Here is an 18,213-nt window from a genome sequence, read left to right on the forward strand (position 1 = left end):
ATGATGGAATGAGTCTAGCCTACGTAACCGTCTGAACTGACTAGGACATGAAAGCCAGGCCTAAAACTGATATCTACCTATCTATAAAAGTAATGAATCTAACTGCCTGACGGCTATGTTACTATGAAAAGTGGAGTTCTGTTAGGGCCTAGTGGGCCTGTCAGTGTGAGCATAAACCAAACTTGATGAGGAAACTCATTATTTCCTGAGGTAATTTGGTTGCTTATTAAGAATTTAGTTATTTTTTGTTGGTTGACAGTAATTACCCAGTGATTAACCTCAGAAGTTGTATGCTGGCCCTCCTGGGATGCTATCGCGCATGTGCAGTGTTATAAGGGACTTTTGGTAAATAGTGGTTTCTTTCACCAGAGGGGGTCCAGGGAAGCAGAGCCCCCCAGCTAAGTAACACGGACTGCTTGGTTAGGGTACGTTAAGTTAGTATAGTTAGTTCCTTTCATAATAGGTTTCCATAGCCAATCACTTCTTAAACATACAGCTTCCTAATGACTTATGCATGCGCACAACCATTCCATAACAACAACTTGGCAATCTGGTTCTCTTGATGTTTCCAACTGCCACCTTCCCCCACAAAACATCACATTCCTAAATGGTCCCCGACCATGTTGGGTAGATATGAGCTTAATGATAATTGACTGACAATAAACAACACCAAATCCATCATTGGCAACACTACAAGTAAAGCAAAAACCAATTGCCAGGGTAATAGGCTGTATGGAACTGTTGCTTAGAAATACCATAACGTGTACTACGAACCACAGGCAAATAAATATCACTTTGTTTGATTTTATGTACAGCCTTCCATTGGGATAATTCCCTCTCTCGTGGTCCTTTGTATGTTTTAAAATAAGCAGCTTCTTATATTTTAGAATTATCTTTTAGTGTCTTCTCGTCAGTATCATAGTTCCAGCAGAAGAGGAAGAGTATTTAGTTCTCTTTTAAATCTGTTTTCTTCTTGTATGATCTTCATTTCAGGCTGTATTTTGTTGTATAATCTTGGTGTGCAATGTAGGCCAATGCTATTAGGGTAAAACACAGCTGTGCAGACAGGCGGACACTATGCCGTTGAGTGGTCACTTTCCCCAAAAATAACTGTAGCACTTCCAGTATCCTGAATTAGAAGCCAGTCATAACCAAAACAGCATGGAAACAACAGATCGAGACCACTACTTCCCTCTCGAAGTAAGTCACAAAATACAGTAACGCCATTATTTCCGGTTAAACAGAAGTTAATGAAAGTCTAGCCATGCGCGGTGCAAACTTACCTTCATGACACTTTCGAAATTTTACTTAAAACACCTTATGTTTAGAAGACTGACACCATTTTGGTGTTTGCGGAGTCACTTATGTCAACAAACTTCCCATTTCCTGTGCTAAATCCGCACACCACTTGTACCCATAGACGCTGGGGCACTTTATTCACAATAATCTTAATCGACGAAGTGTATCGACCTCCTGACGAGAAAACATGTCGATTGTTCGGGAAGAGGACAAAGAAGAGTGCAGTAGATAACATTTAAATAATTAGTTAAAGATCAGAATAAGGTTATGAATTTCATATATTTATTATGTATTCATGATAATTCACTTGAAAATATTCATTGTTGTGAAAGTAACCAGATTCCTGACATAAATTTCATCGGTTTTGCTGTGATATAGTTATGGTACTGCCAACTGTTTTTTGTGTTTACCCTCCAAATTTGGGATAAGACTTACAAAAAACCATGGAAATAAGTGAATTTAGCGTATCTATTGGTAAGATATACTATATACATACATAATCATATATATATATATTATATATATATATATATATATATATATATATTAGCATATATATATATATATATATATATATATATATATATATATATATATATATATATATATATATATATATAGAATATATATATACATAATATATATATATATAGATATATATATATATATATATATATATATATATATATATATATATATATATGTATATATATATGTATATATATGTATATATATATATATATATATATATATATATATATATATATATATATATATATATATATATATATATATATATATATATATATATACATTATTAATGATATATTACCAATATATGCTAAATTCACTCATTTCCATGGTTTTTTGTAAGTCTTATCCCAGGTTTGGAGGGTAAACACAAAAAAAATTGGCAATACCATAACTATATATCACAACAAAACCGATGAAATTTATGTCAGGAATCTGGCTACTTTTACAACAACGAATATTTTCAAATGAATTATCATGAATACATAATAAATATATGCAATTCATAACCTTATTCTGATCTTTAACTAATTATATATATATATATATATATATATATATATATATATATATATTATATATATATATCTATATATATATATATATATATATGTATATGTATGTATTATGTATGTATATATAGGATACATAAATATTTGAGCTATTTTATCATTATTGCATTACTTTGACATCTAGAATTCATGAAAACAGTTTGTAAAGGCATCGGCCTTGGCAACGATGACTGGCATCCCTATCACGCATTAAACATTATATTTGTTTCAGCTGTACAATTATTAAAAATTAAAAATGTTATTGTTATAATACAATTAAGTTTGTTCATACTTACCTGGCAGATATATATATAGCTGTATTCTCCGAAGTCCGACAGAATTTCAAAACTCGCGGCACACGCAGTGGGCGGCCAGGTGTAGTACCCATTCCCGCCGCTGGGAGGCGGGGGATATCAGGAAACCATTCCCATTTTCTATTCATATTTTATCAGTGCCACTGTCTCCTGAGGGGAGGTGGGTGGGCACTTAATTATATATATCTGCCAGTAAGTATGAACAAACTTAATTGTATTATAACAATAACATTTTGTTCATGAAACTTACTTGGCAGATATATATATAGCTGAATCCCACCTTCGGATGGTGGGAAGAGACAGAATAGGATTTGTAGGAAACTTAGATTAAGTAGTATGATATACACCTTGGTTCCTCACCTGTTAGCAAAGTAGACTCTGTGATTACTGTCACTTCAGCCTGCTTGTGCTTAACCCTCTTAAGCCGGAGCCCTAAAAATCAAACGTCTCCCGTATGCCGGGCCTGGTTTGGAGTGAGCGCGGAAGTGGAAAAAAATAATTTTTCAAAAAATTACAGCGCGCGTACTTTTGAAGATTAAGAGTTCATTTTTGGCTCTTTTTTTTGTCATTGCCTGAAGTTTAGAATAATGCAACCATCAGAAATGAAAAATAATATCATTATCATATGTAAATAATGCGATATATGGTAGCGAAAAAAAAAAAAAATTCATACATAATTGTATTCAAATCACGCTGTGCAGAAAACGGTCAAAGCTAACCAGTTACTTTTTTTTGCGTTGTATTGTACACTAAATTGCGATCATTTTGATATATAATACATTGTAAAACAATAAAAGTAACACCGGAAAAATATTATCACAAAATGATGTACGAATTCGTAACGCGCGGACGCAAAAAAATATTTTTTTCAAAATTCACCGTAATTCTAAATAATGTTCTAGAGACTTCCAATTTGTTTCAAAATTAAGACAAATGATTGAATATTACGATACTGTAAGAGTTTTAGATTAGAATTGCAGATTTCGACCATTTCGGACGAGTTAAATTTGACCGAATGTCGAAATTTTAATATATATATTTTTTCATATCTCATATTTCGAAGATGGAAAAAGCTATTCAACCTTCAATTATTTTTTATTGTATTCTTCATGAATTTGCGCACATTTTGATATATGAAACTCTATAAAAAGGCTAATATGAAAAGGAGCAAATATTAGGATAATGCCATGTACGTATTTCGGAGACTTGCGGCCGCGAATCGGCGCGCGGAGTGAAGGTAATATATTTTTCAAAAATTCACCATAAATCACAATATTGTTTTAGAGACTTCAAATTTGTTTCAAAATGAAGAAACATGACGGAATATTACTAGGCCGTAAGAGTTTTAGCTTACATTGCGTTTTTTCAACTATTTCGGTAGAGTCAAATTTGACCGAACGTGGTTTTTTTTCTATTTATCGTGATTTATATGCAAATATTTCGAAAAAAGAGAAAAGCTACAACCTTCAATCATTTTTAGTTGTATTCTACATGAAATTGCGCACATTTTCATATATAAAAACTTTATGAAACAGCTAATTTTAAATGGTGCAAACATTTCGACAATCGCACAAAAAAATTCTGATTTTTCGGAAGAGTTACCGCGCGAACGTAATTTTTTTTTTTTTTTCATAAATTCACCATAAATCAAAATATTGTGCTAGAGACTTCCAAGTCGTTGCAAAATGAAGGTAAATGAATGAATATTACTAGAATATAAGAGTTTTCTTAGCTTTACAATTGCGTTTTCGACCATTCTCGGTAGCGGTCAAAGCTTGCCCCCCCGCGAAAGTTGAAATTTTTGCACTTAACGTTATTTATATGAAAATCTTCAAAACTGATAAAAGCTACAACCATGGGTTGTCTTTTGTTGTATTGTGCATGAAGAAATTGCGCACATTTCCATATATAAAACTTTATGTAACGGCAAATTTAAAAGGGTGCAAACATTAGGACAATCGCACGAAAAAATTTATCGGAAGAGTTATCGCACGAACGTAAGGAAAAAGTTTTTTCATAAATTCACCATAAATCGAAATATTGTGCTAGAGACGTCCAATTTGTTGCAAAATGAAGGCAAATGATTGAATATTACTATAATATAAGAATTTTAGCTTACAATTGCGTTTCTCGACCATTTCTGTAGAGTCAAAGTTGACCGAAGGTTGAAATTTTTGCACTTATCGTTATTTATATGAAAATATTTCAAAATTGATAAAAGCTACAATCATGAGTAGTTTTTGTAGTTGTATGTCAGAAATTGCGCACATTTTCATATATAATACTTCATGTAAAGGATAATTTAAAATGGTGCAATAATTATGTCAAAGTGACGAAATAATTTCCGAGATGTGTCACTGATACTTTTTAGTGCGATAAGAAAGAAATTCGCGCTTGCGCGCCTGCGTAGCGATTGTAACAAAACAACGCCTTGATCCGTGAACTCCCAGCATCCCCCACCAAGGCGCGTGATACAAAAGTTTCGGCTGGTAGGCCTATAAGTATTTTTTCCGCGAATTTTTAAAAAAACTTTTTTGAGCCGACGTATGATACGTCCAATCGGCATACGGGAGACATTTTGACTCGGACGTTTAATACGTCCAATCGGCGTAAGAGGGTTAATCAGAGTTGCCAGCCAGGTGGAGACCTGTATGCTGGTGCGCTCTGGATGCTCTGTCAACGGGGACGTGACCTCAATGTGACAAGAGCATAGAGCCATACAAATGAGGGCAACGAAGCAACTGACCACCACCTGACCAACTATCCAAGACCCCCTGAACACTAAGCTAAGAGATGGGAGGTCTTCACCAAAGCCTCACCACAACCAAAAAAACACAACAACTAAAACCTAACCTAAACCTAACTAAGGGATAGGGAGAGAGCTTACCTTCAGCCCCCAAGACTGTGTCTGCAGAAACGTATGGGCCCAAGAGAACAACAGTCCTCGTATATCGTTCTCACATCTCTCAAGTAGTGTGAGGCGAATACTGAATTGCTCCTCCCAAAGGTGGCGTCAAGGATGTCCTTGATCGACATGTTCCTTTGGAAGGCAAGCGAGGTTGCGACAGCTCTGACCTCGTGAGCTTTCACTCGCAAGAGGCTCAAATCGATCTGTGTGGAAGACGAATGAGCCTCTTTAATGACGTCCCTCAGAAAGAACGCCAAAGCGTTCTTGGATAATGGTATATCGGGTCGTTTAACCGACACCAGAGATTATCTGAGGGACCTCGTACTTCTTTAGTCTTGTGGACATAAAACTTTAGAGCCCTGACAGGGCACAGGACTCTCTCAGGTTTCTTGGCCCACAAAGGTTGTCATACCCTTGATTTCAAAGCTCCTTGGCCAAGGGTTCGACGGGGTTTTCATTCTTTGCTAAGAAAGTGGGACTCAAAGAGCAGAGAGCATTGTCCCCTTTGAAGCCCACTCTCTTACAAATGGCCTGAATTTCGCTAACTCTCTTCGCCGTCGCCAGAGCAGTTAGGAAAAGAGCCTTCTTAGTCAAGTTCCTAAGAGACGCTTCATGTAGAGGTTCGAAAGGACTCGACATTAACAGTCTAAGGACTAAATCCAAGTTCCAAGAAGGAGGCCTCGCCTGAGGTATCTTGGATGCTCAAATGATCTCAGGAGATCGTGAAGATCCCTGTTATCAGACAGGTCTAGTCCTCTGTGTCGGAAGACTGCCGACAGCATACTCTTATATCCCTTGATGGGTCGGGGACAGAGCCAGCTTCTGTACATTTCTTAAAATAGCAGGAAATATCGGCTATCTGGCTCACAGAGGTAGTGGAAGAGGAAATTCCCTCCTTTCTACACCATGCCCTGAAGGAAGCCCACTTCGACTGGTAAACAGCTCTCGAGGACGTTCTCCTAGCATTGGCGATCGCCTTTGCAGCTGCATTAGAAAAACCTCTCGCTCTGGCCAGCTTTTCGATAGTCTGAACGCAGTCAGACCCAGAGCGGAGAGGTTTCGTGATATCTTGCGAAGTGGGGCTGTCTGAGTAGATCTTTCCTCCAGGGCAATGTCCTCGGAAAGTCTATGATGAATGACATTACCTCCGTGAACCATTCTTTCGCGGGCCACATCGGGGCGATCAGGGTCAACCTCGTCCCCTCCGATGCCGCGAACTTCCTTACTACTTCCCCCATGATCTTGAATGGCGGGAAGGCATACAAGTCTAGGTTCGTCCAGTCCCAGAGCAGAGCGTCTATCGCGACTGCTCCCGGATCCAGCACAGGGGAGCAATAAAGAGGCAACCTCTTTGTTCTCGACGTCGCAAATAGGTCGACTAACGGACACCCCCACAGTCTCCAGAGCTCTCGACAGACGTCCTGGTGCAACGTCCATTCCGTCGGCAGGATCTGATCTTGTCGGCTGAGAAGGTCTGCTCTGACGTTCTGAACTCCTGCGATAAATCTCGTCAGGATCCTTATCCGTCTCGCATCTGCCCACAGCAGAATCTCCCTCGCTAAATAAAACAGAGGACGGGAGTGTGTACCTCCCTGCTTCTTTAGGTATGCAAGGGCTGTGGTGTTGTCCGAGTTGACTTGGACTACTTTCTCTGCAACCTTTTGTTGGAAGAACTGTAGCGCCAGAAAAACCGCCGCTAGTTCCTTTACATTGATGTGCCAGGACACCTGTTCCCCCCTCCAGGTGCCTGACACTTCCTCCCCTCCCAGTGTTGCTCCCATCCCGACACCGAGGCGTCAGAAAACACACTAGGTGGGCTCAGAAGCTTTAGGGACAACCCCTCTCGAAACTTCCGAGGATCTAACCACCATCTTAGATGGTTCTTCACCGATTTGGTGATGAAAGGGTCGCATTCAGATCCTCTCTGACTCTCCATTCGTCTGCTAAGAAAAACTGGAGAGGTCTGAGGTGTAGTCTTCCCAGGGAAACAAACTTTTCCAGCGAGGAAATGGTTTCCCAGCAGACTCATCCATTCCCTCGCCGAGCAAGCTTCCTTCCCCAGGAAGGCCGAAACTCTCTCTAAGCCTTGCAGCTGTCGTTCCTGGGACGGAAACGCTCGAAAAGCCACTGAATCCATCTGAATCCCCAGATACACGATGGACTGTGTGGGGTCAGATGCGACTTTTCGAGGTTGACCAGAAGTCCCAGGGACTTCGCCAAAGCCAAAGTGAAGTGAAGGTCCTTCAGACACCTTTCTTCTGACGATGCTCTGATCAGCCAATCGTCGAGATACAGGGACAACTCTTATTCCTGCAGAATGTAACCATCTCGCTACGTTTTTCATGAGCATGGTAAATACCATCGGAGCCATGCTTAAACCGAAACAAAGGGCTCGGAATTGCCAAACTTTGTCCATTAGCATAAACCTCAGAAACTTTCTTGAAAGAGGGTGGATAGGCACGTGAAAGTATGCGTCCTGTAGGTCCAAGGACACCATCCAGTCGCCCGGTCTTAAGGCTCCTAGAACCGACTGAGGTGTTTCCATCTTGAATTTTTTCTTTTCTACGAAAAGATTCAGGCTGCTTACGTCCAAGACTGGACGCCACCCCGACGACTGCTTTGGTACCAGGAAAAGTCTGTTGTAGTATCCTGGTGACCCCAGGTCTAAGACCTGCTCCACCGCTCTTTTCATGATCATTTGATCCAAAAGATCTAAAAGAACCTGCTGTTTCTCCCCTTGATACGACGGGGAAAGATCTCTGGGAGTCGTAGAAAGAGGAGGAGGGTCCACAAAGGGGATCTTGTACCCCTGTTCCACTATCTTGAGGGACCACGCATCTGTATCTCTCTCTCTCCACGCACCCGCAAAGAACTTTAGCCTGGCTCCGACAGGCATCTGAAGGACTTTCTTCTCACTTAGAGGATTTAGGTTTGAAGGAACCTCTTCCTCTTGCAGTCCCTCTCCCTCGAGGAGCAGCTCTCGAGGGAGGAGCGCTACGAAAGGGTTTAACCTTCCTAGGAGGTCGTCCAGACGACGACGTGGTAGGGACTGCGGGACGTCTTGAAGACTGGGCCAAGAGATCCTGGGTAGCCTTCTCTTGTAGGCTCACTGCCAGGTCCCTTACCATAGCCTGGGGGAAGAGATGGCTCGAAAGAGGTGCAAAGAGAAGCTCTGCTTTCTGCGATGCAGAAACAGACCTCGCTGTAAAATTGCAGAAAAGCGCTCTCTTCTTGAGGAAAGCAGTGCCGAAATGAGACACTAACTCTTCCGAACCATCCCTGACGGCCTGTCCATGCATGACAACACATTGGACAGCTCCCCCAGACTCAAAGAATCAGGACTCCTAGATTGAAGATCCAGGACTCCTAGGCACCAGTCTAGGAAGTTAAAGACTTCCAGAGTCTTTAACAGACCTTTCATGTGATGGTTGATCTCCGTTGGTGTCCATGAAATTCTTAGCGGACGATAAAAGGGATCTCTTCTGGGCGTCTACCAGACTAGCAAAGTCCCCTTGGGAAGAAGACGGGATCTTAACTCCTACTTCAGATTGGTCTCATACCAAATGCCGCCTTTCCCACTGAGTCTTGAAGGAGGAAGGGCGAAAGTCGACTTGCCCTGATCCTTCCGACGTTCCATCCAATCCTGCAATTTCTTGAATGCTCTCTTAGTGGACAAGGAAGTCTTCATCTCCACCACTTCCGAAACCTTGCCCGACTTCGAAGACGAAAACTGAGAGGGAGGAGACTTAGGAGCTGCAGGCTGGAACTTCTCACCAAACAAAGAACGTAAAAGACGAACCAGCACCTTGTAGTCGGAAACCGACGAAACTGACGGCTGTTCTTCCTCCACTGAGTCCGCCGGACTACTAAGCTCTCCTTCCTCCCGAAGAGGCAAAGGAGATTGAACCTCTGGAGAGGGCGTGCGCCCAACGGGTCTAGCCTTCAACAAAGGCTTTCGAGGAAGACTAACATCAGCCTCTTCAAAGTGACCGACCTTCTGTCGATCTTTAGAGCTCGAACCACGAAGAGCGTCCTGACCGTGCTGCGCGTCAAGAGAGGTTACTCTTAGTCTCTCTCGAGGAGCGTCCTTACGTTTCACGCTCAAGCGTCCAGCTTTCGCTTTCAAAGCGTCCTTCTGAGCGCTCTCGAAAGCCTTCTCCACAGGCAAAGCGTCAAGCAAAACATCCCGACGAGCGTCTTCAAAAGCGTCCTGCCGAGCGTCTTCAAAAGCGTCCTCCAAGGCGTCCCGTCGAGCGTCCTCAAAGGCGTCCTGACGTGCGGGCGGAGACAGAGACGAACGAGGAGACGGAGAAGGAGACTGCCTCGTCCTCTTGACAGGCAGTCTAGCGTCCTTCCTTCGCTTAGGCTCAACTGCTGCTGGGCGAGTCTTCCGAGCCATTAAGGCCGACAATTGGTCTTGAAGCGACGCAAGAATACTCTTCGTAGGTGAAGAACCGAGAGGAGGTGAAGGGCTGCGCCTGCGAGAAGACGAGGGGCGGGGGGACGCCTCCTTCCTTCTCAAAGGTACAGCAACCTGCCTCTCCGAGCGCGAGAGAAGCGCTTCTCGCGTCGTCCTCGGACGACGTCCTACCTCTCTTCTGTGGAGGAAACGCGTCATACGACGCAGGCGAAGACCGCAACGAGAGCGGAGAGAGGGGACGTAAAGCGTCCTCCCTAGGAAAACAAAGTCCTTTTCAACGGACGCGAGTCACTCCGAGCGCTCCACCCCTTGCGCGGGGAGGGCGCCTCGGAGGACGAAAAAACAGTCCTTAAGGATGCGAGCCTGAGCACGCTCCTTGGCAGCCTGGGAAGTAGCAACAGGTCCTGCCGAAGGGACGCCAGATCGGTGAGGAGCCCCCGTAACCCTCTTGCGCCTTCGACATGCCCACTCCCTGAGTTCTGGGAGTCCGACAGAGGTCTAGACCTAGAGGCATTATGGGGCCGATCTGACGCCCCCTCCACACTAGGGGCACGATCACACACTTTACTCGAGCCGTTTTCAAGGGCCAACACTTTGGACTCTAGAGTGCGTAATGACTCTAGAATCAGAGAAAGGGCATTACCTTCTCCAGACACAGAACTAGGGCCCTAGGCAACAACACAGGATTAGGTGAAGCAAATTCTACTGGTGTTAAAATAGGAGAAATGTTACTTCCCTTACCTTTCGTAGAACCGCTCTTGGAGGAAGACCTCCTGATCCTATCGCGCTCCAACTTACGCCGATAGGATTCATACACCTTCCATTCATCCTCAGTCAAACTTTTGCATTCAATGCAACGATCAACCAGCAAACAAACATGCCCCCTACACCCCATACATACTGTGTGGGGGTCTACCGATGATTTCGGTAGCCTCACCTTGCAATCACTTCTCACACACACTCTGAAGCTCACTGAACTTGATCCCGACATCACGTTCATAGAAAAGCCAATCCAAAATCCAAAAACAGTCCACTATCGCGTATGCCAATCCAACAATCCAGAGTCAAAACCAAAAGTCAATCCAGATACTTATAACGAGTCAAAATCCAAAAATCCTGGGCGGAGGTCTGTAAACAGGTGTTTACCGACCGGCGACAGAAAAAATATGAATAGAAAATGGGAATGGTTCCTGATATCCGCCTCCCAGCGGCGGGAATGGGTACTACCACCTGGCCGCCCACTGCGTGTGCCGTGAGTTTTGAAATTCTGTCGGACTTCGGAGAATACAGCTACGTATATATATATCTGCCAAGTAAGTTTCATGAACAAAACAAATTATTTCAGCCATACAATTATAAAAAATAAAAAAAAGCCAAATAGTAATATTGACTTAAACAAATGAAAAGTGCTAGCAAAAAAAGTACAATCTTTTTGTCATAAACAATTCACTAACCCGTTGTCTGCTCGACTTGTGGATTCTGGCTGCCAGACATACAAAATCATTCCCCCAGTGAACAAACTCACATATTTTAAGTTGAATTTGGAGTGAATTAAGAACGAAATGTGTAAATTTACGATCAAATAAGCACTGTAGAGCTTCATTTGTGTGGCAGTAAGGATAAAACCACCGATGACAAGGTAAAAATGCATTTCAGTTCAAAAAATGATCGTGAGAATAAGACGTCTCATACTTTTAACTACTACAGGCAACAAAATGTTGTTTTATTGTGCTGATAACAACTGCAATATTGAATAAACACAATAAACATTACATAGATATGCAAATAATTGTTCAAATGAGCGCTGGGAAGGCTGGAAAGGACGTGTCCGCCAGTGTATGCCTGGTTACCCGCGAAATGATACCACCCCATATTGGATTAAAAAGCTGCCTTGAAAACATATTTTACTAAGATCTCATATGCTTATTTTAGTTCGTATGGCAGTTTCATTAGAACTCCTTTTGTTGACGAAACTTCAATCTTTTAAATGGTATGCTTAAATTCTGAGTTGTAATTTTGTTCCATCAATTAAATATTGTGTGAAAAAATGGCTCATTAGTCTAGGTAAGTGCCCGCACAGCTGTGTTTTACCCTACAGCGCTAGGCCTAGCTTAGGCAAACATAAGCCAGTGGATGAAAAATCATTAAAAACTATGGCCAAGAGAAGGTGCAGGTCTACGGGAAGACTAGGTCTAAATATAATATTAGCTTGATTACTGGGCTACCAAATGATAGCCTACATAGTTAATAGCTTAGGGTAGGCCTGGGTATTCTATAGAAGCAGTCCGCATGGACTGCAAGGAATGTGACCGCGGATACGACATCCACTAGGGATTGGCACGTCCAATGTAACCTATGGTATTTCTACAGAAGCAATCCGCGGTGGCCTAGACTATGGCAATTGACTTTTTCATATGTTATTTTACTTACTGAACAAGAATTTAAAGTAATATTTATTCGGACGACTGTAATTAACCCCCAGGGGCCAGTACTAAACACGGCGAAATACATCCCTAGTGGATGTCATAGCCACGGGTACGTTCCTTGCAGTCCGTGCGGAACTATTCTTTAGAATTACCTTGCAAGAAACGTAACCACGTATACGACATCCATTAGGGATTGGGGCATCCAGTGTATTTCGCCGTGTATAGTACTGGTCCCTGGGGGTTAATTACAGTCGTCCGAATAAATATTACTTAAAATTCTTGTTCAATAGTTAAAACTGCATAGAAAAACCGCAACTGCCATAGTCTGGGCTGCCGCGGATAGGTAACCTAGATCTACCGAATTGGAAGTAATAATATTTATTTGGACGACTGTAATTAACCCCCCAGGGGCCAGTACCCTAGTGGATGTCGTATCCGCGGCTACATTCCTTGCAGTCCGTGCGGACTGCTTCTGTAGAAATACCTTTTTCTATGCAGTTTTACTTACTGAACAAGAATTTTGAGTAATATTTATTCGGACGACTGTAATTAACCCCCCAGGGACCAGTAATAACCACGGTGAATAGGTAGTAGGTTAAGTAAAACTGCAGAGAAAAACCGCAACTGCCATTGTCTAGGCCGCCGCGGATAAGTACCCTAGATCTTCCCTACTTTTAGAGGGTTTATGGCCATAAACAAGGAATAGGTAAGGTTAAGTGAATACCCTGGGGGCCACTGACTCGACCGTACACCGGCGACTTAACTCAAACCTACCGACCCTTAAAGCTAATTTGAACCGGCTCAGGCATACAAGATCAATTCGATCAAACGTCTTCAGTGTTCTAGATTGGTTTTACTTACAGAGGATCGGTACTAACAATCAATCGGCGTTATTACGACTTGGTTAATTCACTTGAAGAGGAGGCGACCCGTGACGTATCGAACGAGCCCCCAAAACCAACTTTTTGACACTTCGCGGAGCCGTTCACTTTGACCTCTCCACTAAAGATAGGTCATTAAAGTGACCTCCCTGGTTATTTTCTACTAAATGTGCCCTATCTTCCACTTGATATGACCAATTTTCTACTTAAGAATGTCGCATTATGGTACACATTTCCGTAACTTTATTCTCAAACCATCACGGCAGAATTTTAGTTTGTGCTATATTTATTCTCTGCATTGAAAGTAAGCTCGTCATTTGGGTCCTTCTCTTAACTTAAAAAATTTAGCAATATGGTTCGTATTTCATTATTTTGAATCAAGATAACAGCTTTTCATGTGTTATATTTATCCTCTGTATGAAAGCCAGCTCTTAATATGATCCAGTTTTGTTTTCAAAATTAATATTTAACAATTTGGTTCGCATTTCATTATTTTCTTTTTGAGCCTAGAAAAGAAGCTTTTATTTTGTGTAAATTTTAGTCCTTGCACGAAAGCCTATTCTTAATGTGATCTCCTAGGTCATTTTCTACTTTAAGATTTATGAATATGGTTCATATTTATTTAATTTTCTTTAATTAAGAAACAAGGCATTTATGCATATTTAATCTCTGAAAGAAAGATAGTTCCTATGAGTCATGTCTTAAGTTTTTTTCTACTTTAAAATTTAATAATGTTGTCCATATTTCACCATTTCTTAAATCTTTGAAAAAAGATCTGTTCTTATTTTATGTAATGTATATCGATTTCATGACATGATTTCGAAATGCAATTCTGGGATTTGGGGGAACGTGCTATTATCATTGATACCATTTTTGTTGCTATATTTGCCGAATATATGCGAAGTAAGACGTCATCCATCACTTATTAGACTATATTCGGATACAATTTAGTCAATTTGCAAACAGCAATGCTTCAAAATGTTACACAAAGGTAATATTGTAAGTGAAAAAATCGAATTTACGAATGCTGAAGTATATTTGATGTTAATTATCCCATTTCTCGTTAACAGAGTTATTTAATTTAACAATAATAATAGTGCTTTGCACATGTTATAATTCTTGGTGAAATAAATGCTTTTGAATATAATTTTTTATCACTATACAATTTCATAGCAAAGCCGAGATATCAAACGCGCTAGTAAAACTCGCTCTCTCTCTCTCTATCTATCTATCTATCTATCTACTATCTATATATATATATATATAATATATATATATATATATATATATATATATATATATATATACATGAAATGGACATCCGTGAAATCGCCGTGCGCAGCATGCCGCCATTGTTAAGGGTGGAGAGAGCTTTGTTAAGGCGCCAGTGAAGGTTATGCAGAAACATATAATAATAATAATAATAATAATAATAATAATAAATAATAATAATAATAATAATAATAATAATAATAATAATAATAATAATAATAATAATAAAAGGCAGTCGGTGCTTCGCCATTTTAACTGTACAAACTACAAAAAACAGATTTTCTATACAACATGGCATCTCTTTTCACAAGTAAGTTCATTTTCTACATGGTTTTTAGTCAGTATCGCCAGATTGTTGGCATTTACTTTGATTTACTCGATTGTCACGTAGCTAGGCTCCACAGTCGGGCATTACAGGGTAGAAGCATTCACCAGAAATGCAATAAACTTGTTCTCTTCAAGGGGCAGTAATATTCAGTGTTACGAGTTCGGTTTTTGTACATTTAGCATAAAATTGTCTACAAATTCTGTAATTTAGTGGTAAGCCAGCCTGTATCACAATACCCACATCGCCATATTGGATTGTAGTCTGTTAATTTTTCATGACAATATTTTGTCATCTATGATATTTGTTGCATTATGTTAAAGTAAATTTAGTGGTAGCTACACATTATTCAATCTTGTAATTTCTGTTTACATGATAATATATTTAAAATAGACCTAAAATTATTAGTATCAATGAGACTGACATTAATAAGTGATCTGTAAAAATAAATTATATATATCAACAATTGTGTTTCTTTTTGAGCATAAGTGAACATAATTACAATTGAAGTCCATTGTGTCATGGTGAAAGGGTTAATCCCTAGGTGACACGGAAGACCCAGGTAGTGCATAAAATGCAAAGTACAGTATGAAGACTTTGATACTTAGAAGGATATTAAATATGAGGGGTTCAACAGACTTTAAGGTAAAATTTATTACACAACCTCATGTCAAAGATATGAAATCTCTGACTCAGCACATATTCATACTTCATTGGAAAGTGCTTTTCAAACGCTTTTAACTGGTGATGAATTTATTAAGATTTATATTTAAAAATTTGGAACAGTAGAGTAAAAAAGAGAACCCAGGTAAAATGAATATCTGGATATCTTTACTTAAACTGCAGCGCCGTATTTTCTACACGCTTAATTTTATTAATTTAAAAGGGACTTTCAAGAGCTTTCCATTGAGCCTGTGTTTATTAAAATCGGTGGAAAATTAAGGACGACAGAGTGAAAAAAGCGTCTGCAAGACTACCCTTTCATAGCTTAATTCAGCGTCATCTCCACCTTCTATTGCGCCGCGCAGTGACAATCAGCGTTAATACAATCCGTGCATGTCCATTCCATATTTATAGTTTCATGTATATATATAATATATATATATATATATATATTATATATATATATATAATATATATATATATATTATATTATATATAGATATCAATATATATATATATATCATATATATATATATATATATATATACATATATATATTATTCTCAACAAGTCTATTAGAATAAGGCTGCTTGTTCCATACCCTGCAACCAAACGCAGTCACCTATGGCTACAAAGTACAAAATAGAGAAGAATATGGAATTTAGGCCTAAGGCCAAGCGCTGGGACCTGCGAGATCATTCAGCGCTGAAAGGGAAATTGAAAGGTGCAACAGGAAGAAAACCCTCGCTGTTGCACCATGAAGCAATTGTGAGAGAGGGTGGGAAGTCACATGGAAGAAAAGAGGTTGCAGCTAAGGGCCCAAAGTCCTCTGTAAAGACCGTTAAGCACTGCATACAGTGCACCACGGGGGATGCACTGACGGCATTACCCTTCCTACGGGGAGGAAGTACTTAGTTCACTTATCAAGTAAAAAAAACCTAATGGGATCTTACATATATTTCGTTAGCTGCATCGACAATCTTTTTTTTTTTTTTTATATCGTCTCTTCCCAGAATAGCTTTCCAGAGGACTAGACCCAGGCTGCGCCCAACAACAAGCACCAAAACAACAGAAGCATCAGCAACAACAACAAAGTTATTTATACTTGTCCAAGATAAAAAAAAAAGTTGGAAGTTGAATACTGTAGTGAGCATCTGTTTAGATAATGATGCTCTTCTAATATAAAGCCTTGGTCAGGTTTCGGTATGCTGGCGACCTTGAAGAAAGAGGGGGGGGGGGGGGGGTGGGCGCTTGTGTAAATCGTTGGCTCCAGAATAAGATAAACAGCCAAACATCCTTCTAGTCTTTTGTATCCTCTCTCTCTCTCTCTCTCTCTCATTTTTCACTTGTGGCTTCAGGGTAAAATAAACAATCTTTTTTGTCTTTTTTTAACCTTTCCTCTCTCTCTCTCTCTCTCTCTCTCTTTCCTAACAAGATATCACACTATCTCATTTTTCACTTGTGGCGTCAGGATATAATGAATATTCTTTTTGTTTCTTTTAACCTTTTCTCTCTCTCTCTCTTTCTCAATCATTTGTCTCCATAAGTATTACTGATCATACTAATTGTTACTGTTTGAATCGAGACGGTAAATCCTGATCCTACGAACGCCACATATAGGGGTCAGAGAGAGAGAGAGAGAGAGAGAGAGAGAGAGAGAGGAGAGAGAGAGAGAGAGAGAGAGAGAGAGAGAGAGAGAGAGGTTGGCTGTCCCTGGGCTGTTTAAAATTTAACAATATGGTTCATATTTCATTATCTTGACTCGAGATAAAAGGTCATGAATGTCATAGACCCAAGATATGAAGAAAGATTCTACACACACATTATATATATATATATATATATATATATATATATATATATATATATATATATAAAAATATATCAGCCTAAATCCCCGATAAACAAATAAACACTTGGCTATGATGGCGCAGGTGAGTCAATTCCTGTTATAGTAGATTCACATCACCCGTGTATCTGATGTCTAGGCCAGTCCCTTACGACGCTCCTGATAGGCTGTTGATAAGCCAATCACAGGGCTGGAAACTCTCAGTCTCTCTCTCGAGAGAGCTCACATAGGCAGGATGTATACTCCATCTCTCCTGAGGGATACTTTTGAAAGACATATCCCTAAGGAGAGGTGGAACATGCATCCTGCCTATGTGACCTCTCTCGAGAGACTGAGAGTTCACAGCCCTGCGATTGGCTTATCAACAGCCAATCAGGAGCGTCGTAAGGGACCGGCCTAGACATCAGATACACGGTTGATGCGAATCTACTACAGTACATCTGAGCGGGAATAGACTTATACCTCACCTCTGTTCTGGCTTGTTAAGTGACAGGCTTTACCAAAATATTAAGAAGTCCAGGAGATAAGAAGGCATTTAGGCTAATAAATACTACGCGCACGCCCGCACCCACTCACACACACACACACACACACACACATATATATATGATATAGATATATATATATAATATATTATATATATATATATATATAGATATATATATATAAATATATATTAATAATTAAATATATATACATATATATATATATGTTACGCAAAATGTGGATAATTGCCAAATGTGTACATTTTGCAATTAATTTTGCCTATTGTGT

General features: G+C 40.1%; 1 protein-coding gene across 4 annotated transcripts in view; it reads right to left on the bottom strand.

The window, feature by feature from the left end:
* LOC135216983 (cyclin-dependent kinase inhibitor 3-like) overlaps positions 1-18,213 on the bottom strand; it is an 80,018-nt gene that overhangs the window by 60,055 nt on the left and 1,750 nt on the right. Inside the window, exon 1 of one of the 4 annotated variants that reach the window (XM_064252529.1) lies at positions 13,311-13,468. The exons of the other annotated variants lie outside the window; for them this stretch is intronic. The gene's annotated coding sequence lies outside the window, so the exon portion shown is untranslated. Of the gene's footprint in view, positions 1-13,310; positions 13,469-18,213 lie in introns of those variants that run through there. 4 annotated transcript variants of the gene reach the window in all.

This window comes from Macrobrachium nipponense, chromosome 7 (assembly GCF_015104395.2).
Source record: "Macrobrachium nipponense isolate FS-2020 chromosome 7, ASM1510439v2, whole genome shotgun sequence".
NCBI classification, from domain to species: Eukaryota; Metazoa; Arthropoda; class Malacostraca; order Decapoda; family Palaemonidae; genus Macrobrachium; species Macrobrachium nipponense.